The 24,987-nt window shown below is 47.4% G+C and overlaps 1 long non-coding RNA gene and 1 pseudogene across 1 annotated transcript in view; one reads left to right on the top strand and one right to left on the bottom strand.

Annotated features, from left to right (window-relative positions):
- Positions 1 to 959: 959 nt before the first annotated feature.
- LOC147659634 (Nuclear RNase P) lies at positions 960 to 1,214 on the bottom strand (annotated as a pseudogene).
- A 1,830-nt stretch (positions 1,215 to 3,044) lies between these two features.
- LOC147659632 (uncharacterized) overlaps positions 3,045 to 24,987 on the top strand; it is an 89,804-nt gene continuing 67,861 nt past the window's right edge. The window contains exon 1 of the long non-coding RNA XR_015307198.1: positions 3,045 to 3,192. This is a non-coding gene — a long non-coding RNA (uncharacterized LOC147659632). The remainder of the gene's footprint in view (positions 3,193 to 24,987) is intronic.

The raw sequence follows: 24,987 nt of genomic DNA, 5'->3' as shown, positions 1-24,987 counted from the left end.
GTATGCCCATGCCCGCCTAATCCTCGAGCTAAACCGGGGAGGACCATACCTAGGCGCGCGAACACGGAGAATGGCCAGCCGCTCCCCTGACGTAGCCCCTACGGTAACGAAGCCCACAGCCCCTCCGATCAAAAACGCTTGCGCCCCCGCCAACCTCCGGACAACGGAGATCGCGAACCGGGAAACCAGCCGGGCTGCAGAGCACCACATGCGACATGTTGAAGATGAAGGCCATCTCACGCTCCCACACCTAGGCCCAATTATAAGAATTATTCATTTGAGATAATCGGAGTTCATGTGTCAAAGAACCGCGTAGTTGGGAACGAAGTGTGAATTCCTAACACTGGGCATACTTGTCACTGACAAGGACCAGGGCCTGCCACCCTGAGCCGCCTAAACAAGATGTGAAGGCCGATAGAAGTCCAAGGCCCCATCTCTGTCCCGCGTCCTGGCTCCGGGGGGAGCTTGAAACCTTCCAGTTAACATAAAACAATAACCACAGAAAAACCCAAGACATGCGAAAAGGCAACCAGGGCTCGTTGCTCCGTACCGAAGGCAAGGAAGCAACGTACTGTGAGGGGAAATAATGAGCGCGATACTGAAAACACAAACAAAAAAAAAAAAACGCAAGCCTACTCGATCACCTTCTGGCCTGCCACCCTCAGCCGAACCTAAACAAGCTGTGAGGAATGAATCAAGCCCAAGGCTCCATCTCAGGCCCGCGTCCTGGCTCCGCAGTACAAGAATATAATCAAAGTGTACCCCCCCCACAATTTCGACAATTTAGCCCGCACAACCAATCCTATTGCTGAAAGACTGTCCCCGTCGGCAGAGTAATAAAGTCGTGCATCACAATCGAGCTTAGCTTCCTGTCCTCAAAACGGGGGGGGGGGGTGTTTGGGAGGCGCTTGAAACATTCCAGGTCACCTTAACACAAATAAACAGAAAATAGCAAGACATGCGAAAAGGCAACCAGTGGGGTGCCCGCCGCGAACCACTTCAAATGCCCAGAGGGGGTTAAGCAACAGCGAGCGCCGGACACACGGTCACGCTTCTCCGGCCACCCCTTTTGGGCTCCGCGTCTCTGGGAGCGCTCCCCTTTTCAATGGATGCCCTGCTGGGGCAATTACCGGCTCTTGTCTCAGACCTTCCCCAAGGTACTTGAGTGGCAGGCGCACCTCTGCTTGTGACCTCAATGCTGAGCTTCCCCCGCATAACGAAGACAACCCCAGAACAGCAAGCCTATTAGTTCCCCTTTTGCAAATGGCGCACCGGGCCCCGGTGCTCAAAATACACATGTTCATACTCGGGCATAACACCCGCCCCTTACCCGGGATAGCCACTGAGAGACCTGAAGCAACGCCTTGAGCACTTCATTATACCACCAAGTTTTGTAGCACCAATGCACTAAAACTGAGCAGGCTGTAATATCACAAGCCCGCTATTGCATTGACAAACGAGCGGAGGTGGACTTCAACCAGCAAGGACAAACGACACGCTCCTTATCAATAGAGTATATCCCGAAGTTCCGTCAACTGTGGACTATACTCGGCGAATATCACATGAAAGCCAATAAAATTGTGAGCGCTTTCATATAGCTTATAAATCTCTCATGCGGTGTCCGAGAATCAATCAGAAACCCGTTTAAATGCCACATCATGCTCACCCAAGCCAGACAAACGTGAACCAGTTACCCGCGCACGAGGCCTCTGTATTCTCTAGCTGCACAACAACACCCCCGGCGGACTTCCCTGCCCCAAACCCTTCCCAGCAGACCAGAGCGACCCGACTCTCACATGGAGCCACCGGCAGGAAGGGGGGGAGAGACCTAGGCATAGTGCCCACACTCACCGGAGTACACCCGACGCCAGACCAAAATGTGTGTCACCCCGCGAGGACACTACGACGAGTCCGGTGCAGCGAAGAGGCAGGGAAAATGGCGAGGGGTGCTTAAGTACCCTTCGCCCTGCCTGCCGCACCAGACATGCCCACTCAGCTCCTCCTAGCTCCCCTCGGGGCTCCGCCTGCCCGGGGGAGGAGAGAGGCTAGAGAGGGGCGTGGGGGAAGCCCTCTGTGTCTAAGGGGCCGCCCTCCTGATGGCCACTGCGTGGCCTCGGGCAGCCGCAGAGTCATAGTGGGCTCTGCTCAAGCCTGCAGGATGGGGGTGGAGAGGCACCGGAGGCTAGCACTGAGCTGTCTCCTGCTGCCATAGGTCCTGAAAGTTAGATAAGGAGGCGAAGTGGTTAAATGAAAGGAAGAGTGACTTGAGCTGGCGTGAAATACCCTGGCCTTGTGCACCTGCAGAGTCCAACGTCTGACACATGTCTAGTCATCAATGAAAAGTGTGTACGGGCTGTAGGCAGAGCCAGCAAACACAACCAAAACAATACACTTACGTGTTGGCACTGCCGTAACGAATCCAACAGGTTGTTCTTTTAATTTCCGCATTAAAGCATGCCTTATGCCAAACTGAATTTGATCTGTTGGATAAAACATCATGGTATTTTTCACTATTTACATTGCTATATACCCTGCTGTGCATTTGAAAAACCCAATAAAGAGTTTAAAGAAAAAAGAAATAAGCTGCCAGTTTAATTGTACCACTAACACATATTCTCATATATTTAATGAAATACAAAGTCTCGCTTCCAGTTGACAGCTTCCTGTAAATACTCTTTAGTCCTCTGCATCAGTGGTTTGAAGATGTGAAGTAAAGCTGTAAATATTTTTTTACAGCAGCAACCAAGAGTGAGACCCTGTATCTTGGACTGTGTGTGTCTTAAAAACATATCTGTGGTATCTAAAACCCAGGTCTTTCCTGCCACAAAATGTTTGATCCTGTGAAATGTGTTCACTCCTGGGGACTGGGAATGGAGGTTCTGTTAGCGGCCAGCAGAGGGCGCTCCTCGCTTGCTGATGAAACAACTGAGCATATTGTATGAAAGGAAAGAGTTTCCTTTTCCAGGTCGGCGGTGGCAGAGACAGCACCAGCACCGGATGCTGACATCACTTCCGGCCTCTTTATCTGTTCCCGGTCTGCTGCAGGGGAGGAAGGACGCCCTGTCTGTGCAGTTATCTTCATCTTGAGACCTTCACAGACCCCCCCAGACCGCAGATGTGCACCTGCCCCACCAGTCCCCAGCCATAGGAGGAGGAGAGAGCCTGTAAATGTCTGCACAGGTTTCTACTCAGGTAGGAAATTGTCAGCACCTTCTGCTGTGTTTGTACAAATAGACGGTATAATCCTGGGGAAATCCCTGTCAGGAGCCGGGCTCCTCTACGGGTGGGGGTGGGGCAGGGGGAGGGGATAGGTGGGGGAGGGTAGAGGAGGGGAGGCTTTCATTTTGGCCCTGTGGGTGTTTGTGATCATCATTTGTGTTAACATCTGTGCAAGGTACTTTGCATCTTACTGCACTATGAGAAATCTGTGCACAATGCAGTGCATCTTACTGCACTATGATGGATCTGTGTCACTGCATCTTACTGCACTGAAGAATCTGTACCACAGTACTGCAATTTAGTAAGATGAAGTGCAGTGACACAGATTTCTCATAGTGCAGTAAGGTGCAGTGACACAGATCTCTCATAGTGCAATAGGATGCACTGCGGTGTGTACAGATTCCTCGTAGTTCAGTAAGATGCAGTGCAGTGTGGGCAGATTTCTCATAGTGCAGCAAAGTGCAAGGTGCACAGATTTTTCACAGTGCTGTATATGGCAGTGAGGTGCATAGATTCCTCATAGTGCAGTAGGGTGCACTGCAGCATGTACAGATTCCTCATAGTGCAGTAAGGTGCACTGCAGCATGTACAGATTCCTCATAGTTCAGTAAGATGCAGTGCAGTGTGGGCAGATTTCTCATAGTGCAGCAAAGTGCAAGGTGCACAGATTTTTCACAGTGCTGTATATGGCAGTGAGGTGCATAGATTCCTCATAGTGCAGTAGGGTGCACTGCAGCATGTACAGATTCCTCATAGTGCAGTAAGATGCACTGCAGCGTGTACAGATTCCTCATAGTGCAGTAAGGTGCACTGCAGCATGTACAGATTCCTCATAGTGCAGTAAGGTGCACTGCAGCATGTACAGATTCCTCATAGTGCAGTAAGGTGCACTGCAGCGTGTACAGATTCCTCATAGTGCAGTAAGATGCACTGCAGCGTGTACAGATTCCTCACTATTTAGTAATATGAAGTGCAGTGAGTGTGTTTAGAGTTTAAGAAATATGTGTGCTCTACACTGATTATTGCCCACACTGTGAGAGGTATTTACTTTTTGTGGAAACTTTCACACACTGTATCTTTTATGTCTGGCACTCTGAGGGGGTTTAAATAAATGCGGGTGTCTGTGACCATTGCACTGCATTGTACTCACACTGTATGCAGTGCTAACAGAAGAGGAAACCACTACGCTGCACTTCACTGTGTGGAGACCTTCACTGAAGACTTAATCTGTGTATATGGAACTGCTTTTTACCTTGACTGGGGAAAATAAGTTGGGATATGCATAATCATTTGTTAAGTGTATTTGTAGAACGCATTATCACCGAGAAGGTATCCTGGTGCTGTGCAGGTGTGGAAGTCTAGCCTAGAGGGAGGAGTCATTCAAAGAACCAGGGCATCAGCTTCTTGCTTAGCTCAAGAAGGGAGGAGAAGGCTCTGATGAGTTGAGGGAAGTCGTTCTACGCTTTAGGATCCATTTTTGTGTATGCGTGGGATGTGTCTGAGTATGAGTCCGGCTGAACATAGGTGCATAGGGCGTTGATGGAAGGAGATGTAGTTGTGAATGTAGGCAGGGATTTGTTGGTTAGTGCCTTGAAATGTGGGAGCTTATACATCTGGAGCTAAGCAGCTCTGATATGTGTTCTGAGTGGGAGGTTGTGGATACGTCTGGTTGCTGCATTTTGGGTGGTTTGCAGCTGTCTGGTGAGCTGTTTGATGATTCCTACACGGAGAGTGTTCACGTAGTTGAAACTACTGGTGATGTGTGCGTAGATGGCGGTCTTCTGCGTGAGCCATTATACATTTTTCTGCAGGGTGTGGAAGCAGTGACATCATAGACCTGGGCGAATAAGTGGAGTTGTGTGGCTCACTGGTTAGAGGCGGCAGACCCGAGAGCAGAGAACGGCCTGGGACCAGGGTTCGATTCCCGACACGGCAGGGTCTTGGACCAGGATCAGCGGACTTGATAATTCTCGCCTCGGTGCCTACTCTAATCAGGGATCACACTTGGCAACTCCGGCCATTAAGCTTGCCTCATCTCCACAACGGCCCCTCACAAACGCCGGGGATGCCTGGTTTCACCTTGGAGACTCCCAGGAGGGACTATCTCACAGGGAAAGCCAGGACGGGTTCCCCAGCGGTCTATAGCGCTACGAGGCCTGCGGTGCGGGTAGCAGTGCGCTTTACAAGACACACAATTAATTAATTAATTAATTAATAAGTTCAGCTTTTTGTAGATGATGATCCCTAGGCTGCTGGCAGGCGAGTTAGGGGTGGAAGTAGGTCCTTGGTTGGATGGCCTTCAGGTGGAGTCCCATGGGCAGGTGTTGTTTCCAAAGATCAACACTTCTGTCTTGTCAGTGTTGGTTTCTACTTCCGTAATGCAGGTAGTGAACTTGTTTCTTGTGTTGTAGATTTTGCCCAAGAGTGTCACTATTAGTTGTGTGTTGTCACTGTAGCAAAGGATGTTGATGTACTGGGTATGAATGATGTTAGTCAGTGGGGTTATTTAAGTGTTGAATAGTGTTCTGCTGAGGAGTGAACCTTGAGGTGCTCCGCAGATGAGATTTCTGGTTTGCAAGGAGTATGACGTCAGGTTGAATGTCAGAGTTCTTTTTATCTGGAAAGAGTAGATCAATTGCATGCAGATTCTTGAATCTCGATCTTGTGAAGGCGCCTGATGAGGATGTGTGACACACCGCCATGAGGTTCAATAGGATGACAGCCTTACCCTCTCCTCTGTCCTGGATCATGCAAATGGCATAGGTAGGTTCAATGGGTGCTGTTTCTGTGCTCTGGTTGGGCGGCATCGAGATAGGGTGGCCTTGAAAAACTGGTGGTTGATGAGGTTGCTGGTCAGACACTTATTGATGGTTTTCTCTAGGACTTTGGCCATGTATGGTAGGAGGGTGATTAGTCCGTAGTTGGAGAGTTTAAGATCCTCGGAGGGTTTCCTCTGCAGGGCTGTGACCGCTGCCTGCCTACAGGTTTCTGGAAAGAGGACCACATTGATGGAGTCATTCAGGATGGGAGTGAGGACTTCACTGATGGTGGTTAGACCTTTGTTGAATGTGTGGTGGGGGCATGGGTCTAGGGGGCCCCGGAGCTGAGGGTCTTCATGGTTGCGTCAGTCTCGTTTGCGGTGATGCCGTTCCACATGGTCAAGGTCCATTCTTCAGCTGAGATTGGAAGACTGGCTGCGAGGTCACTGGAGTCAGGTTGAAGGTTAAAGTTGCGTACGTGTATATAATCTTCCTCCAAAAGAAGTTAGAGATTGCTTCAATGGGTTTTGTAAGGGGGGTTGTTGCTGACTTCAATGCGGTTGTTGTGGGATGTTCACGTGGCATTTCAGACATGCTGGTGGACGAATGTCAGGGCAGATTTGAAGACGTTGTTGTCTGCCGTGTCTTTGCTCATTCTCAACTTGCTTTAGAGTTGCTTATACTGCTGCATCACCACCCTGAGTTCTTCTGTGTACCAGCTGGCATGCTTTTTTTATCTTGATTTTATTTTTGTGTTGCTATGCTTGAGGGGGTTGCAGGTGGTGATCCATTCATTGACGCACTTGACGTCTTTTGTTAGGCTGCTGGTATGCTTGAGGGGTCCACGGTGTTGATGCAGGTGGTGAGCGATTAATTGAAGTTCTTGACGTCTTCCGTTAGGCTGCTGGTATGCTTGAGGGGGTGCAGGTGGTGATCCATTCATTGAAGTTCCTGATGTCTTCTGTTAGGCTGCTGGTATTCTTCAGTGGGCTAGGATGTTGGTGCAGGTGGTGATCTAGTCATTGATGTTCTTGACGTCTTACGTTTGGCTGCTGGTATGCATGAGGGGGACTAGGGTGTCGGTGCAAGTGGGGGTCCATTCATTGAAGTTCTTAATGTCTTCCGTTAGGCTGCTGGTTCGCTTGAGGGGGGGCAGGGTGTGGGTGCAGGTGGTGATCCATTCATTGAAGTTCTTGATGTCTTCTGTTAGGTTGCTGGTATGCTTGAGGGAGGCCAGGGTATCGTTGCAGGTGGTGATCCATTCATTGAAAATCTTGTCAAGTCAAGTCAAGTCAGAGGATTTATATAGCGCGCTACATACCCGGAGGGTCTCAAGGCGCTTGAGGAAGGGTGGGGAGTTACTTGTCGAATATCCAAGTTTTAAGTTGCTTTCTGAATGCTAGGTGGTTCTGAGTGAGACGAAGGTGAGTGGGGAGTGAGTTCCAGGTTTTAGCTGCGAGGTAGGAGAAGGATCTACCTCCCATGGTGGTTTTATTGATGCGGGGTACGGTAGCAAAGGCTTGGTTGGAGGATCGTAGCTGGCGGGAGGGGGTGTAGAAGGAAAGTCGTGTGTTGAGGCATTCGGGTCCAAGTTCGTAGAGTGCTTTGTTTGCATGGGTTAGGAGGCGGAAAGTAATCCTCTTATTGACGGGGAGCCAGTGGAGGTTTTTCAGGTGGCTAGAGATGTGGTCTTTACGCGGGATGTCTAGTATGAGTCTAGCTGATGCGTTCTGGATGCGTTGGAGTTTTTTCTGGAGTTTTGCGGTGATACCGGCGTATAGGGTGTTTCCGTAGTCCAGGCGGCTGGTAATAAGAGCATGGGTGACCGTTTTTCTGGTGTCGGTGGGGATCCAGCGAAATGTTTATTTGAGCATGCGAAGAATGTTGAAGCAAGATGATGAAACGGTGTTGACTTGTCTGTTCATAGAGAGTGAGGAGTCCAGGATGACGCCCAGGTTCCGTGCGTGGTCCGTCGGGATGGGTGCCTTTCCAAGGGCCTCTGGCCACCAAGAGTCGTCCCATGCGGAGGGGGAGGTACCTAAGATAAGGACTTCTGTTTTGTCTGAGTTCAGTTTCAGACGGCTGTGCTTCATCCACTCGGCTACTTCTTTCATTCCTTCATGTAGGTTGCTTTTGGCGGTGTTAGGGTCTTTGGTGAGTGATAGGATCAGTTGAGTGTCGTCCGCGTAGGAGATGATGTTGAGGTTGTGTTGGCGAGCGATGGCCGCGAGGGGGCTCATGTATACGTTGAAGAGGGTGGGACTGAGTGAGGACCCTTGGGGTACGCCGCAGATGACTTCAGTGGCCTCTTGAGTTGAATGGTGGGAGGCGGACTCTCTGGGTTCTTCCGGTGAGGAACGAGGTGATCCATTCCAGTGCTTTTCCTTGGATTCCGATGTTACTGAGGCGCTGTAGAAGGGTGCTATGGCAGACTGTGTCGAAGGCCGCGGAGAGGTCGAGGAGGATGAGGGCGACTGTGTCTCCATTGTCCAGTAGAGTTCGAATGTCGTCTGTTGCTGCGATGAGGGCGGTCTCCGTGCTGTGTTTGGCTCGGAAGCCGGACTGTGAGGAGTCGAGGGATTTGTTGGTTTCGAGGAAGGCGAGCTGGTTGTTGACGGCTTTTTCGATGACTTTGGCCGGGAATGGAAGGAGTGAGATGGGGCGGTAGTTTTTGAGTTCGGTGGGGTCAGCTGTGGGTTTTTTCAGAAGGGCGCTGAGTTCGGCGTGTTTCCAGCTATCCGGGAAGGTGGCGGAGTTGAGGGAGCAGTTGATGACGTCTCGGAGGTGTGGTGCTATGATGGAGTCTGCTTTGTTGAAGATGTGGTGAGGGCATGGGTCTGTGGGGGATCCTGAGTGGATAGAGTTTATCAGGCGGATGGTGTCCTCAGTGGAGATTGGGTTCCAGTCATTAAGGATGTTCAAGGGGGATGAAGGTCCTGCAGAAGGTTGGGTGGGTTGGTCTCCGGGTCGGTTGTCGAAGCTGTTGTGGATGTCTGCGATTTTGTTGTGGAAGAACGAAGCTAGGGAGTCGCAGAGGGCTTGAGAGGGGGTGATGTCGTTGGAGTTGGCTGAGGGGTTGGTAAATTCTTTGACGATGTTGAATAATTCCTTGCTGTTGTGGGCGTTGTTGTCTAGTCGGTCTTTAAATGCGGTTTTCTTGGCAGATCGGATTAGTTGGTGGTGTATGCGAATGGCGTTTTTGAAGGCGTCCCTAGTGCTGGTGTTTGGGTCTTTTTTCCAGGCCTTCTCGAGGAAGCGACAGAGTTTCTTCGATTTCTTAAGATCATCGTTGATGTCTTCCGTTAGGCTGCTGATATGCTTGAGGGGGCCAGGGTGTTGGTGCAGGTGGTGAGCCAGTCATTGAAGTTCTTGATGTCTTCCGTTAGGTTGCTTCTGTGCCTGAGGGGGTTCAGGGTGTTGGCGCAGGTGGTGATCCATTATTTGAAGTTCTTGATGTCTTCCGTTAGGCTGCTGATATGCTTGAGGGGGCCAGGGTGTTGGTGCAGGTGGTGACCCAGTCATAGAAGTTCTTGATATCTTCCGTTAAGTTGATGGTATGCTTGAAGGGGGCAAGGGTGTCGGTGCAGGTGGTGATCCATTCACTGAAGTTCTTGATGTCTACAGTTAGGCTGCTGGTATACTTGAGGGGGGCAGGGTGGTGGTGTAGGTGGTGATCTAGTCATTGAAGTTCTTGATATCTTCTGTTAAGTTGCTGGTATGCTTGAAGGGGGCTAGGGTGTCGGTGCAGGTGGTGATCCAGTCATTGAAGTTCTTGATGTCTTCCGTTAGGTTGCTGGTATGCTTGAGGGGGTTCAGGTTGTTGGTGCAGGTGGTGGTACAGTCATTGAAGTTCTTGATGTCTTCCGTTAGGCTGCTGGTATGCATGAGGGGTGCCATGTTGTTGGTGCAGGTGGTGATCCAGTCATTGAAGTTCTTGATGTTGTCTGTTAAGTTGCTGGTATGCTTGAGGAGGTTCAGGGTGTTGGTGCAGGAGGTGATCCAGTCTTTGAAGTTCTTGATGTCTTCCGTTAGGTTGCTGGTATGCTTGAGGTGACGTGTGTTGTGGGCAGAAGCCCAGTCCTTCTCTGAGATGTTCTTCCAGCAGTGGCTGCCTGCCCAGAGGTGGTGAATCTCCTGTGATTCAGGGTGCTGAGCTTGAACCTTTAAAGGGTGTTTCATTCAGGTGATAGGTGTTTGTTTGTAGACTCAGATGTTATTTAGTGTGGAGAAGTTAGGGTCCAGGAAGTGTTCAGCTGTGTGGATGAGTCTGGTGATGTGCTGAGTACGGCCGAGGGTCCCAAGACATTTGAGGAGGGAATTTGAATTGGAATCAATACGGTCCTCTAGATGAAAGTGCTAGTCTCCATGGAGGTTGAAAGTGCTGGAGTCAATGATAATCTCAAGTCTAGATTCGTTCTGATGTCCATTCTTTCTGTTACACAGACCTATATCTCTATATTATCAAAGTCAAAACAAGCCTTTTCCAATCTTTCTCCTGCATTTTTCTTTGGGACTACTGGCTTCTGATCATTCACTTTATCGTTAACAGGAAAAGACATAGGTTGGCTAGTTCACTTTAATGCTTCCAAATATTTTGAGGATACCCAGTGCTGAATGCTTCAATCTGTGACCCAAATTGAACCTCGTTTAGTTCGTGAACATCTGAGGAGAAAAATAAATGGTTTTATTTTCCCACACGGGACTCGGTCCTTGTGAAGGTCACCTTCATCAGATAGGAGCCTGCTGTATCCTCTCTGGTTGTCTACTTGATGTCTGGAATACTACGTGTAATACACATCCAGGCTCCAGTGATCCCATACTCTTTACCAAGAGACTAAAAACAGCCAAAGTTTACCCCAGTCAGACTCAGGGCTAGTGAGCGGAAGGTTTATCTACCAGTGCACTTGTGAAAGAACTCAACAAGGTGTGACTGCAGGACTCGTACTTCAAGATTTTGGACATTTACAGAGATACTGCCACAAAGACAATCTCAGCCTAATTTAATGATAAAAACATCAAGCTTGATCTGACTGTGAAAGCAACCGTAGATGTATCCATGAGAAGGCTTCTGGTCCTGGTACTTAACCAGGGTCAATCACATCATTTCACCTTGTTTCACGCCCAACCATCCATTCATTTTGCATTTTGTGCAGTTTTCCGATCCTGCTGACCCAGGGAAACATCGCTAGGGCTATTTCCTGCATTTAGGCTTCAGGCTTCAGGTTCAGTGGGTGGAGGCAAGATCTATTTTATTTCGTCATTGTTTTAAAAAAATCTTGAATAACCCTGAACACCTACCTGATTTATTACACACTCTTGCGCCCCGGTCCAGCGCAGCCCTGTGGCTCATTGATGTCGAGGGCATAGACAAGAGCAAAGACCGGAACCACTCACTTCCGGTAGCGCGCCATTTTGGTCGGCACTCTGCTTGCTGCACGCTGCATTTCCTATTTAAAGCTAAGAGACGGCGCGGGCATACTGTTTGTGCAGTTTTCCGATCCTGCTGACTCGGGGAAACATCGCTAAGGCTATTTCCTGCATTTAGGCTTCAGGTTCAGTGGGTGGAGGGAAGATCTATTTTATTTCGTCATTGTTTTTAAAAAAGCTTGAATAACCCTGAACACATACCTGGCTTATTACACACTCTTGCGCCCCGGTCCACCGCAGCCATGTGGAGGGCATAGACAAGAGCAAAGACCGGAACCACTCACTACCGGTAGCGCGCCATTTTGGTTGGCGCTCTAGTTGCTACACGCCCCCTGACAACTATTTTAATCCAATATGGCGCGTGACCGCAGCGGACGCGTGCAGCGGGCGTGCCGGCGGTGTGCCGAATGGTGCGCCAAAGGCAAGCCCGTCTGCACCCGTCCCCGCCAGTATGTCGCCTCTCTCCAGAAACGCTGGCCAAAATCTGCCAGGTAGCTGTCTTTACTCCAGAGAGGTTTTATTAAATCTGCGTTCTTCATCTCGCCATTGTAGCTTTCCCCCACTTCATCCCCTGAGTGGCCCGTCATGCTGTCCGTGCGGCACGTTTGTACTTTCTAAACCTATGCCTTTATCCGTATCTCCTGTCATACCCCCCTCAACATGGGCTAAAAATACTGCAGTTAAATGTAAGGTCATTAGCTAAACACCATGCAGAAATATACGACCTTATCATTGATGAAACTCCTGATATTTTCTTTCTGACCGAGACTTGGCTTAGTGATGATATGACGAATGCACTGAATCTGGCGCTACCCCCTGAATACTCGATTTCTTTGGTGAACAGAGCGACTAGGGGAGGCGGTATCGCTGTGATTACCAGGTCTAGCTACTCCTGTCTTTTTGATAAAGTTAATATGGAGGGAGATGAATGTGCTCACTTTAGTATCTCTGTGTGCACTCATTTTACCCTTTCCGGTCTATTAATATATAGGCCTCCCAGACCTGCCTCCGGTTTTAACAATGCTCTCTTAGAGACAGTTGGAGCATTTGCTGTGGAATCGGCTAATTTTAGCATTTTTGGCGATCTTAACCTCCACTTTGATCTGGATCAGGATCAGACTATTCGCACTATGCTTGCCGATTTAGCCGCTTTTCAGCTCCATCAAATAGTTAAAAGCCCTACACATAAAAGAGGCCATATTTACCAACATTGAGATGGCCACAGCGACTACCCCTACTCCTATGGCCTGGTCCAACCATCTCCTAGTCGAAATGACCACTCCCACATCTACATCTTCACACAACAATACTCAACGTTCGGTATATAAAAGACTGTGGCGTAAGTTTCGACTTGAAGATTTCCACGCACTTTTAGAAGCGGACCCTTTAGGCCCTTTTAGTAATGTTGAGACAGGATATGATTCATTTTGTGCCTGGATCACCCGGGCTCTTGACACTCTTATCATTCTAACCCCTGGTGTAAAAACACCTTGACTCCTCTGAAGAAGGCATGTAAAAGGTATGAGCGCAAGTGGAGGAAAGACTATACTCCTGGAAAAAAAGCTTACTATCTAGCCGAACTTAAAACATATCATAGAGCTGTAGGCAGGGCTCGAGCGGAGTACTATGCTTCTGAGATTAAATTGAGCTCCAACCCCGCTAAAGTCATCTTCAAAATTCTCAAAGATCTCAGTGCCAAAAAATCTCCAGCGCCTATTCCTACGTCAGAACCCCAATGTGAAGAATTGGCCTCCTTCTTCGTGGAGAAAATACAGGCTATTTATCAATCTTTTCCTTCCATGACTATGCCCGGTCCATTTCTTTTCATTAGACCAGCCCTAGCCTCTAATCTGACGGCTATCCCCGAGATTTCCTGGGAAGAATTTAGCAAATTGACTGTGAAAATTAAGTCCGGCTCTCTGGCCGACCCACTCAAACCTGCTCATTTCAGAGAATCCTCTCTGCCCTGCATGGCCCCGCTACACCAGCTGATTAATGCCTCTTTCTCATCCGCAATTGTTCCGGTGAAATGGAAACAGTCGTGGGTCTCTCCCATCCTTAAAAAACCTAGTTTAGAGCCTATGAAGCCTGAAAATTTCAGGCCTATCTCTTTTCTTCCCTGGGTAGCGAAGGTGGCAGAATCACATGTTAATACTATACTCACCAACGTCCTGAGCTCCAATAACATTCTGGACGAAACGCAACATGGTTTCCGCGCCGGTCATAGTAAGGACACCACTCTCTTGGCCATGACGGAACACCTGCGGATTATCCTTGACCATGGTCAAACGGCGGCACTGATCCTGTTAGATCTCAGTGCCGCCTTTGACACTGTATCCCACAAGGTTCTGCTCCACCGTCTTGAGGAGGCAGGGATCACTGATCTGGCCCTTGCTTGGTTCAGATCCTTTCTGACCGAGAGGTCCTTTCGTGTTTCCACCCCTCCTTTCCTACCTCAGGTACATCTTATTGAGCAGGGCATCTCCCAAGGCTCGGCATTGAGCTCCACATTGTTTAATCTTATTGTTCAGCCGCTAGCTGATGTCGCCAGACAATGGGACCTCACCATCGTCTCATATGCTGACGACACGCAGCTAGTGGTTGCCCTAACTGAAGGATCGGCCGCAAATGTCTCCAGGTTTAAAAGTGGCCTTATTGCCGTGGCAGACTGGATGACATCTAACTGTCTGCAACTAAATGCAAACAAGACAGAGGTGCTACTGGTTGGAAAAAACGTAGACCTATGGGGCGATCACTGGTGGCCCAATGCTCTGGGTAAAGCCCCAGAACCCAAAACAGAAGCCAAAAACTTGGCGGTGTGGCTGGACTCCGCCCTTAGTTTTTGCTTACATACAAAAAAAGTTGCTGCTACATGCTTTGGCATTTTACGAGGTCTAAGACCTATTTTAAAGTAATTTGACTCATCTACAAGACAGCTGATAGTCCAGTCCACGGTTCTTTCCCGATTGGACTACGCTTGTTCCTTGCTTGTGGGAGCCAATCAAGCTGAGATCTCTCTGATGCAGCGCACTCAAAATGCGGGTTTGTTTTGAAACCCAGTGAAAAGTGCACGGTTCTAGTAAGTTCTCTTGCTAGTACTTCATAGTATCCCCACTGGATAGCCAGCCTGTGCCACACGGCACCAGGGAGAATCTCCCCATGCTCGGTATTTTTCCTCCCAACCATAGTCCTATCAGCACCTGCATCCTTCAGGGTAATGAGCTTCCTCCCTTGGAGGATAACTAACAACACAGACCCCATGATATTTAAATGGATGCACCTAGGGACATCTGTGTCCCCTTCCAAAATGGTGATTGCTGCTAGATTGTGCCCAACAGGGGCACATTACCCAAGTTAACAACTCACTATAATGGGTGCTGCTGGGACACGTCTGTCACCTGACAGTTCTTTAGTGAATGCCCCCTCAGTGTGACCCCTGTAGCAAGTTATCCTTTTGAGCTTGAAAGGATGTTCTTTTCCTTTTGTACTGACTTGAAACCCAATTCCTTTTTGCCTGCGTCCTATCCATGGGAATGTTATCGGTTCCTACGTATAAAGTAGGACTGTGTATTCTGGACAACATAAGCGTCAAAATATGGGAACTTGGTTCATGAGTATCATCAGGAATTGTTGGCCTGGTTCCTAACTAGCTCCCAATGCCCCATCTGAACCCCCTAAACTCACTAGGGTACCAGATGGTATCTGCAACCACGAACATGACCCCTTTTTTACTCCCCAAGGGAAACCTGGAGACAGACCTACCCTTTTGTTGTTTACTTTTGCATGCCCAAGGTAAACACAAGAAAGATACGAATTGGCTTTTCAAACATTTATTGAAACAATCGTATTCTTGAGTAAAAAGAGTGTGTTGCAATTATCAGGCAAAACAAACAAAGCAGTGTAACCAGCATTACAAGAATGGTTAAAAGACAAAGATGTAAAGCTTTCCCTTTTGGGTCCACTTTGGTTCTCCCTTAGTGTTGCATTTTAGGGTTCCTCGGCTCGCTCTGCATAGCCACATATAACACATTTGTGTTATTAGTTTGAGACTACTCTGTACGTGTTTGTTATTCAGGGACTATTCTTGGGATTTCGTCTTCATTTTTCACACAACGTGCTTGGAATATATAACAACATAGTGTACTGTTTTCTTTGCTCGTCCAGCAACAGCTCCTTACATTTAGACATAACACAGTTGCACAACTGCAACTCCAGCACAATAGTTTTATGATATAAACTGTGTTCCGTCCCCTAGGGGTCAGAGAGGAGAAATCCGGCAGAGGGGACTGTTCTGGAATGACAGCAGTGCCCGACGTGCAGCCCTGCTTAAACTAACTTTACACTCATGATGCGGACCAGCTTACTGCTTACGCTAGGGATGGGGTCTTGGGCCAATCCCAGAGATCGCAAATGTATCCCTATGCTCACATAGTAAGGGTAGAACTAGACACATGTATAATTTGCCATGGTTGGGATGTTGGTCCTACACAATCCGTTAGTAATTCTAATAACTTTTAGTTGCATCTGTCTAATGATCACAGTACATTTGCTTCATAATAGAATATGATCATTCCAATAAATGTATTTTAAACATTTGTTGTGTCTTTCTTGTGTTTAGAATGGGCAAGCATGAGTGAGTAACAAAAGGGGAGGATCCGTTGCCACAGGGCCCTTGGGGATAGAGGGTCGTGTTTGAGCTTGCTGAAATCACCTGTTACTCTGGAAAGATTAGGCGTTCAGGTGAGGCACTGTGAGCTGCCAGGATTGGGCCGACAAGTACAGACGTTGTAGAGAGACTCAGTCCCTAAACTTTGATGTCCTGTTGTCCTAACAAACAGTTCTGCGTTACCAACGGAATCAGTGCAACAAGTTCACCATTGCAACCTTACTGTGTGGCTATATGATTATATTATTCTACTCCTACCTAACACTATCTATACGATTGCTAGCATAGTGGGAGTACCCTTTGTCAGATACCTTGGGTTAGCCTAAACTGCCATACCTGACTAAGATGTATCACAAAGCCAGCCTGTGTAGAATGGTTAGCCTCCTTTTTTTGCATCCGTCTTTGTGTGTGTGTTAAAGGCAAATACAATTCTGTTGTGTTTAAACAGTTCTAAGGCACTCAGTTTGATTTTAAAACCTGCAATTTCCACTCAATTCCATAATCGTTCTCAGTTGACTTTGTCCATGCTGCAAGAGAGAAGTGCCATTAAGTGTAACATAGAATGCATAAGATACAATATTATTTAAAGATTATATATGATTTGGCCATGCTGTCATGCCATTGTCCACAACAGCCAATGCATTTTCCAAAATAATCCTGTCAATTTATTTTAATCTTAAGCTTTCAGCGGCGTCCACAGTTCATTGTAAGTGGTGTAGATGAATCTTTTAGAATGTGGTGACCTAGGACCCAACAAGAAATCTTGTAAATCCATGTAATCAGAAAGTAAATATAGATGTTCCTAAACCCCTTCCACGCTGGGCTAATTCCCCCGCGGTGGAGCTGTGCTTATGACGAGCTGAGCTCATCGCGACTCCACCCACTCCTTTAGATCGTCCGCACAGGCGGGGAATTATCCCCGCGTGGGCCGGCAGCGGCAGTCATGAAGAGCTCAGCTCGTCATGAACACAGCTCCCCTGTGCCTGAGCTCGTCATGAGCATGCAAGGGGTTAATTGCAGATAATGTGGAATGTTGTAACCATTGCTGTGTTGAAGCAGGTTCTGATTATCAAAAATGAGAACAGCGAGGCTTGGCATCAGTAACAGTTTAAATTTAATTAAACAATAATGATCAGGAACAGCAGCCACATCTCCTACAGCTGCTTGCTGAAATTTCCTTTGCATTAGGTACATGGCATGCTTTATACTGTACACCCGGTGCGATAAAGTGACGCTTGTCCCACTTTGGGCAGGAAATACTGGTACAGTGGGTCATAAATTGTGTGTTTACATGCTTAATCCCACTCTGATAGAAGGGACCATGAATACCAACTGAAAGTCACATTCTGAGGTGGTCCAGGTGGCTGGGTGGTAACCCATTCGCAAACGGGAAGGGGTCCCCTTTGCAAATGCAGGGAAAAATATTTTTTAAGGGTCCCAGGGGCCATCCCTGCCTTTAAAAAATGAAGGGAAGGGGTCCCGTTCGCAAATGCATGGGTAAACATTTTTAGGGGTACCAGGGATCACTACCTGCCCTTAAAAAAAGAAACAAAAATGTTTCTTTTTTTCTGATATGCATCCCCTTTTCCTTTAGGGAAAACGGGCTGCTTTAAAAAAAAAACTGCTTTATTTAAAAGCAGTCCCAGATATGGAGGTCTGCTGAACCCAGCAGGCCACCATCCCTGGGAGGGCCAGCCATTCCCATGGGCTTGCAAATTGCGAGTGCCTCATGAATATTCATGAGGCAGGCAATTTGCAACCACATTGGGAATTGCTAACAGAGACTCAGACACTTTTGTACATGGCATTTTCCGACTCAAATTCAAACTCGCAATCAAGCGCAATTCGCGAGTCACAAATTGTCAGGGTCGTACATCTGGCCCCTGTGTCTCCATCACATGAAGTGCTAGGGGTGAACAGAGGGCGGCTGTGTTATGTTAATTGGTTAAAGTGAATTTAAGTAGCGTAGGCAACAGTTGTTCTGTGGTGTGCTGGACTCCTAAGAGCGGGATCTTTCTATAAATTAATCAGAAGCTAACATTACCCCATCTAATTGAGTGTCTTGAGCATGGACGCTTTCTCTTTCTGTCTTGTGGTACGATCGTGTCCCCTGGCATTGACTGTCCTAATCAGGTGTATTCCCCCTGTTTTCTGGGTAGCCTTCTTCACAGAGGCACATATTAGTTGAAGGTTGTATCACAGCAAGAGTAAGATTAGAATCACTGGTAACAAGGCTTTGCATAAGTCTGCGATCCTCCTTGGTACCCAGGTAAACAAGCCTGTGAACAATTCTATGTTTGGAGCATCTCCTTCTTTAACCCCTTTGGTGCTCATGACGAGCTCAGCTCGTCATGAGGCACAGTGCTTCTGTGCTCATGGGCCCAGCACAGGAGAGGAATATCTCAAGCGGCCAAGGTGTTAATCATGACCTGCTGTAGGTTGTGCAGTGTTTGGAGGGCGATTGACAGTGTGCAACTGTATAGGTCTTTCATGGGGATGAAGATACAACATGCTGTACCTATGTTGGCGCATACACACCCTTCCATTATGCTCATTAAGTCCAACACATACCAGTGCTGCCTCACCAGGAGACAGATGGTGCACATTTTTTCTTTTCGTTGAGGCCATCTTCGGTGGTGTTCTGCAGGCCCAGATCTCTGTACTGGGATGAATGTATGACATTGTTCCGCATTCTGTCCATCAACTTTTGTTTTTGCATCTGTCGCCCCGAGTGTTACGAGTATGCCCAGACGTGGGTCCCGTGCTCTCCATGCCACTGGAATTAAGCTATCCTTGCTGAACAGGGGTGAAACCCCGAAAGCGGTCCTAGGATGCTTGTTTCCAGTCTAGGGAGTACCTGGCTTGGCAGTTTGGGCTAGACTGTTCCCATAAGGCACAGGGTCAAGACTGATTTACATATGGCTGGGTTCAAACTGGAATGGCATGGAGAGCAAAAAAACAGTGGATTTAGGCCCAGATCTCTGTACTGGGGTGAATGTATGACATTGTTCTGCATTCTGTCCATCAACTGTTTTTGCATTTGTCACCCCTAGTGGTACGGGTATGCCCAGACGTGGGTCCCGTGCTCTCCATGCCACTGGAATCAAACTATCCTTGCTGAAGAGGGGTCAAACCCCGAAACCGGTCCTAGGATGCTTGTTTCCAGCCCAGGAAGGACCTGGCTTGGCAGTTTGGGCTGGACTGTTCCCATGCAGCACAGGGTCAAGACGGATTTGCATACGGCTGGGTTCAAACTGGAATGGCATGGTAAGCAAAAACGATGGATTTAGGCCCAGATCTCTGTACTGGGGTGAATGTATGAGATTGTTCTGCATTCTGTCCATCAACTGTTGTTTTTGCATTTGTCACCCTGAGTGGTATGGGTATGCCCAGATGTGGGTCCTGTGCTCTCCATGCCACTGGAATCAAGCTATCCTGGCTGAACAGGGATGAAACCCCGAAACCGGTCCTAGGATGCTTGTTTCCAGTGTAGGGAGGACCTGGCTTGGCAGTTTGGGCTAGACTGTTCCCATGAGGCACATGGTCAAGACTGATTTACATATGGCTGGGTTCAAACTGGAATGGCATGGAGAGCAAAAAAAGTATGGATTTAGGCCCAGATCTCAGTACTGGGGTGAATGTATGACATTGTTCTGCATTTTGTCCATCAACTGTTTTTGCATTTGTCACCCCGAGTGGTAAGGGTATGCCCAGACGTGGGTCCCATGCTCTCCATGGCACTGGAATCAAGCTTTCATGGCTGAAGAGGGGTGAAACCCCGACTGGTCCTAGGATGCTTGTTTCCAGTCCAGGGAGGACCTGGCTTGGCAGTTTGGGCTGGACTGTTCCCATGAGGCACAGCATCAAAACTGATTTGCATACCGCTGAGTTTAAACTGGAATGCTATGGTGTGCAAAAAAAGATGGATTCAGGCCCAGATCTCTGTACGTGGGTGAAAGTGTGACATTCTTCTGCATTCTGTCCCTCAACTGTTGTTTTTGCACAAGGCAGCTTTAAGCGCCATGATAAAAAAAAACTTTCTATTCTCTTGATTTTGAATCTTTATTATCACTTGTACCTACACCCCTAGGAAGGACATATAAAGGTGCAGCTTCAAACATTGGTTTCCCATGAAATACAGTATCCTTATCTGTCCCTGGAACTTCCTCCTGCGGCATGGGGGTCTGAGCTGTTTGTTCGACTGCAGCAGCGTCCTTTTTCTCCTCTCGCAAACGGAACGCATCAGTTCATAGTTTAAACACAGGTCCAATTAAATCGGCCACCTGGGAAGGGAGAAAAAGACCGTCACTCAAATGTTTATGATCACGTTTTATATCAACAAGCTCTAAGTCTGTGGAATGTTTCCTAAAATTTGCAATTACGAGCTGCCTTGTCGAGCAGCAGATCTGAGAGTGGCTGCACGGTCAGCGGTCAAAAAAGAGCGAGTCTGTCATCAGGGGTGGGGGAATCATATCGCCTGACGCCCGAACCAACTAGAATTTTATGAAGGGCAAGAAGATTTATTGTCTATTTTGTCCGCCGGACAAGTAGACATTAAATCACAAAAAAGAAATGAGCTGTCGGCACTCTGGGGCTCACGGGCAATTGAAATGCTGTCAGAAAGCCTTTAGAGACCTATGACTGGCTGGAAGCCCATGACTGGGCTCTATCTAGCCAGTGATTGGCCGGGGGAGTCTTACGCTAGACGTCCGTGTTCTAGCGTGAGTTCATCACTGACGCAGCCCACCTGCTCTTGGAGCCCAGCTGCTGAAGTGCAAGGGCGGGCGCCGAGGCAGGAAACACTTTTGCGGCTGTCTGGGTCCCAGCGGTGGGGGCAGGTCTCTGTCACTGATTGCTGCACCACTCGATCGCCCTGTCCATTGGGATCCGTCCAGGGCAGTCCACTCATCTTTGGTGCGCTGCGGGGCACTTCCTCGAATCAAGAGCGGCAAGTCGTCATCTCTGACACAGTGAATGCTTCACCAACAGGCGAGTCAATCTGATAATGGGTGTTGATGCTGCATGGAATGGTCTGGTATCAGTGGGCGTGGGGGCAGGGTCAAATGTGTGGCATGTTAATACAGTAAGACGAGGAACTTCTCCACTGCCATCGGCTGATCAATGAGGTGCCTATTGCAATGGAACAATGCCACCAGCGTTGATAACGAGTGAGTGAAAACACAACTAATGGAGTCTCTATTTAGAGACATTGACCTTTTCTTTGTCAGTCTGCTTTTATGGACGAGGCCGTATTCGGGGGCTCGGAGCAAACTGTAACACCTGGCAGTCTTACAGAAAAGGCAGCTTTGCAAGTTTATGCGTGCGCTGTAAATAGAATTTTTTTTTTAAACTGCATCTTTTTCTCGGGGTTAAACAGTAAAGCTAAATTTGAATAAAAGAAACGGCACATAATGAAGCAGGCAGAAAGTATCTTCGTGTTCCAGGCAATGTTATGTGTGCAGCGTATTTCACACAGCTTACTATAACGTGGGCCACTCATGGCGTCTGAAACATCTTAATGTCCACATTTTTGCCTGGGGTCTCCGTTCCTAATACCATCCCCCACAGACTTGCTTGCCTTTTCCTTATTCCATTGCCGCCACCTTCCCTCCACTGCTTCTCGCTTAATCAGCGCCCCCACTTTATTTCCTAATCTTGCTACTGCAGCAGAGGAAAAGTCTCACATCCGTGTCAATTTTACAGGCTTAATCTGGCAAGAAACCGGCTATTCTCCACATTTTGGGCACATTCCTGTTAGCCTGTACTTCTATTTGGTTGCATTTCTCGTCTCATGTACCTACTGTAAACCACCACCCACCATGCAAAGTGCTCTGGCAGTTTGTGCTAAATAAACAGAGCCGCTGTGATGAAGCAGCAGCTAAGGTCTAAATTATGCAGCAGGGTTGACTGAATTATGTGGTCACAAAAAATTAGAATTATGTGGCAGAAGGCAGCATATTTTTGTTTATCGTATTACTTCATTTTTTTTTTTACATTAGTATATGTTAACCCTGTCAGTATAAATGTTTTGCCTTATTACTTTCAGATTAACACCCAAATACAGCAATAGCAATGAAAAAGTGACCAGTCACTACTTGTGATGAGCTTTTCACTGTGTGGCAGGATGGGTTACCCTCCTTTTAGAAACTTTTTATCTGGTTGAGCTAGAATCTCAATCAACATTTTTGTTAAAATATGCAGTATAGCATCATTATGTGGCAAATTATGAGGAAAATGTCTCAGCTGTAGAATCTCATTATTAGAGTGGCTCTGTTATAAATCACGCATGTACACAGGACCTGCCATCTGTGGGGGACCATCTGTCATTTAAAACGATTAAAAATGGCAAAAATTGCCGAACCAATTTCAATATAAAGGAGAAATTATCATAATGTACATTTGTAGGTCTCACAATCACGTTTTATTGACAACTGCGTGAAATTGTACAATATTCCCACCTTAATTTTATGCAACCGCTGTATTGTTGCATTTTTGTTGCACAGTTACGTCAGCAGTCAAAATTAACCCATACCAGATCCAAGGAAAAGTGACACTGCCACCTGTGTGAGCATTCGTCCTATGTAGACATAAAGGCTTGTTTTTCTATCGCTACATGATTTGACAAGGAGTGTTTTTCTTGTGTGCCTGACTTTGTGCCTTCTTTATGCATGTGCCCATTTCGAAATATACATGCATCATCCCATAGACCATCAGAACGCTCAGCTTCTGAAAAAAGACACTGATTGCACACGTTGCTGCAATGTTAAAACCTTCTCTTTCAGCAGGCCTCCCGTATACTCGTATGTCAGCTTCCGGCAACAGAATTACAGGATTTTCCCAGAAGATAACAGGCACATCTGGGTGGGTAGGAAGGGGGTTGGGGACATTGGAAGGAGAGAAACCAGTGGCAGAGACTCGGATTTGAAAGAAAAAAAGTGACTACTTCACAAATCTAAGTGAGACAAACTTGCACATCTATTGCGGAGCTGCACCTACTCATGTTTAGGGAGCTTACTCTTCCGGTGCCATTACTATAGCACTACTGTGCACAAGAGAACCCTGTTACTACTGCCTGTGCTGCAAATGCTCCTTGTGTGGGAGAAGAATGTGGAGATCTAGCAGTGAGTGCACAATAGTATAATCACACCACACCGGCCCAGGAATGTAAATGGTGAGATTGATTTAACGGCCCATTACTGCCTCTTGCTTATTTGTACTTGTGGATTCTGCCTCAGTGGACCACAGCACCTCTGCCACACAATGTTGGCTGCCCCATGAATCGTTCATAAGCTCTGCCAAAAAGTGCAGTTATTTCCATCCACACGTTTATCATATGTTCACATGTGAGTATTTTTAAAGCTGGACAGCTATGAGTTGGCCCTAGGATGGCGAACACAAGTCTCTACAATTGAAATTTTGTCACATGCATACTGTTTGATAATTGGGTGCAGTGCAAACTCACACATCCACGCACATACTGTACAACAGTTGCATTTAAGGATGCTGTCCATGCGCTGCATAATTAGACTTGTGCTTGAAATTATGTCGCACAGTATGTTGCACTGATTACAGTGCAGGTTCTCGCCGTGCAGACCCACCTTAGTGACTTATGGAATAAGTGGGGCAAGCAGATATCTTCCCAGGACAAGTAGATTTCTGTAAAATTTTGTCCATTGGCCAAGTAGATTTTTGACAAATTTCCACACCCCTGGTCATTTAGGGTCTAACTCTTTCTCTGTGTGATCTGGGGAAGATTTATCATCATTAGAATCATCTTTGGGGGCAGAGGGAAAAGTATATGGTGGCGGAGATCGATCTAACAAAATTTAATCATCCTGTGGTTTATTAAGTAGAGAATAGAGAGGACACCCTCATTTCTTTACTTTGTAAATCCTGCCCTTTCAGATAGATGTTTTTGCACTGTTATTTGTCTGCTGAAACTTGCTCTTTCCTCACTCTCTCATGCGCTTCTTTCATCCACATTCGACGGTCAAACATATCTGGTCTACTTTTGCGCTTAAACAAACACTGTTCCACATACTGAACTTTTCTAATATCGAATGACCCATGTATTGGCCATCATAAATCAGGATCCTTCTTAGTATATTTATTCCATAGTGCACTATACATTGTGGTAGAAATACAATTTTTAATGTACATATCTCTATTCGGTCTCCCCTCGGGGAAGCCGGCTGATTTGGTTCTAAATCCATATTGGTACCTCCAAGAAAGCAACACATACTTCGAAGCGTGCGTGAAACAGGCACCCAAAAATATTATGGTATATATAATATTATAACAAAGTGATACTTAACACGAATATTGTACCGTTCAAGAATTAAAAAAACTAGAGAAAAATCTCCACATTACTTGAGTATATAAATTGCATTTTATATATACCCAAACCAAACCAAAATCTTGACCAAGCAAATCCAAACAAAAAGCGTCACATTTAGCGATCTTACCAAACAAAAGTCTCCAGCCTCCAATTGCCAAGCTCTGAATCGACCAAATGGTCACTGTAAGCCGAACGCCAAAAGGGATCTCAGTCGTAGACCGGCACCACCTGAAGGGTCGAGTCGGGAAAATCGGAAAAGCACTTCAGCCTGCAAAGACAAGGGCCTCCTCATGCAGTGCACATCCTTAGCGAGATTCCAAACCTCCGTCAAGACCATTCCATCAGGCATCCGAGTCACCGATGAGCCCCACGCAACGGGCGCCAATTTGTGGGGGTGAGCCTTTTCAGAAGCCCACCTGGTGCAGGGGTTCGCCCTTTTGCGCACTGGTCCTTTAGACTGACAAACTAGAGGTTGGCATGGAAGCTGTAGTATCACGAAAGTATTTTATTAGGACACATGAGTGGAACTACATCGATACAGAACCCTCAGGCAATGGATGAGGCAGCACATGGGGTAC

The sequence above is a fragment of the Lissotriton vulgaris genome, unplaced genomic scaffold (genome assembly GCF_964263255.1).
Source record: "Lissotriton vulgaris unplaced genomic scaffold, aLisVul1.2 SCAFFOLD_557, whole genome shotgun sequence".
In the NCBI taxonomy this organism is placed as follows: Eukaryota; Metazoa; Chordata; class Amphibia; order Caudata; family Salamandridae; genus Lissotriton; species Lissotriton vulgaris.
Note: the sequence above shows the minus strand (reverse complement) of the source record. Positions and strands in the feature narration are given on the sequence as shown.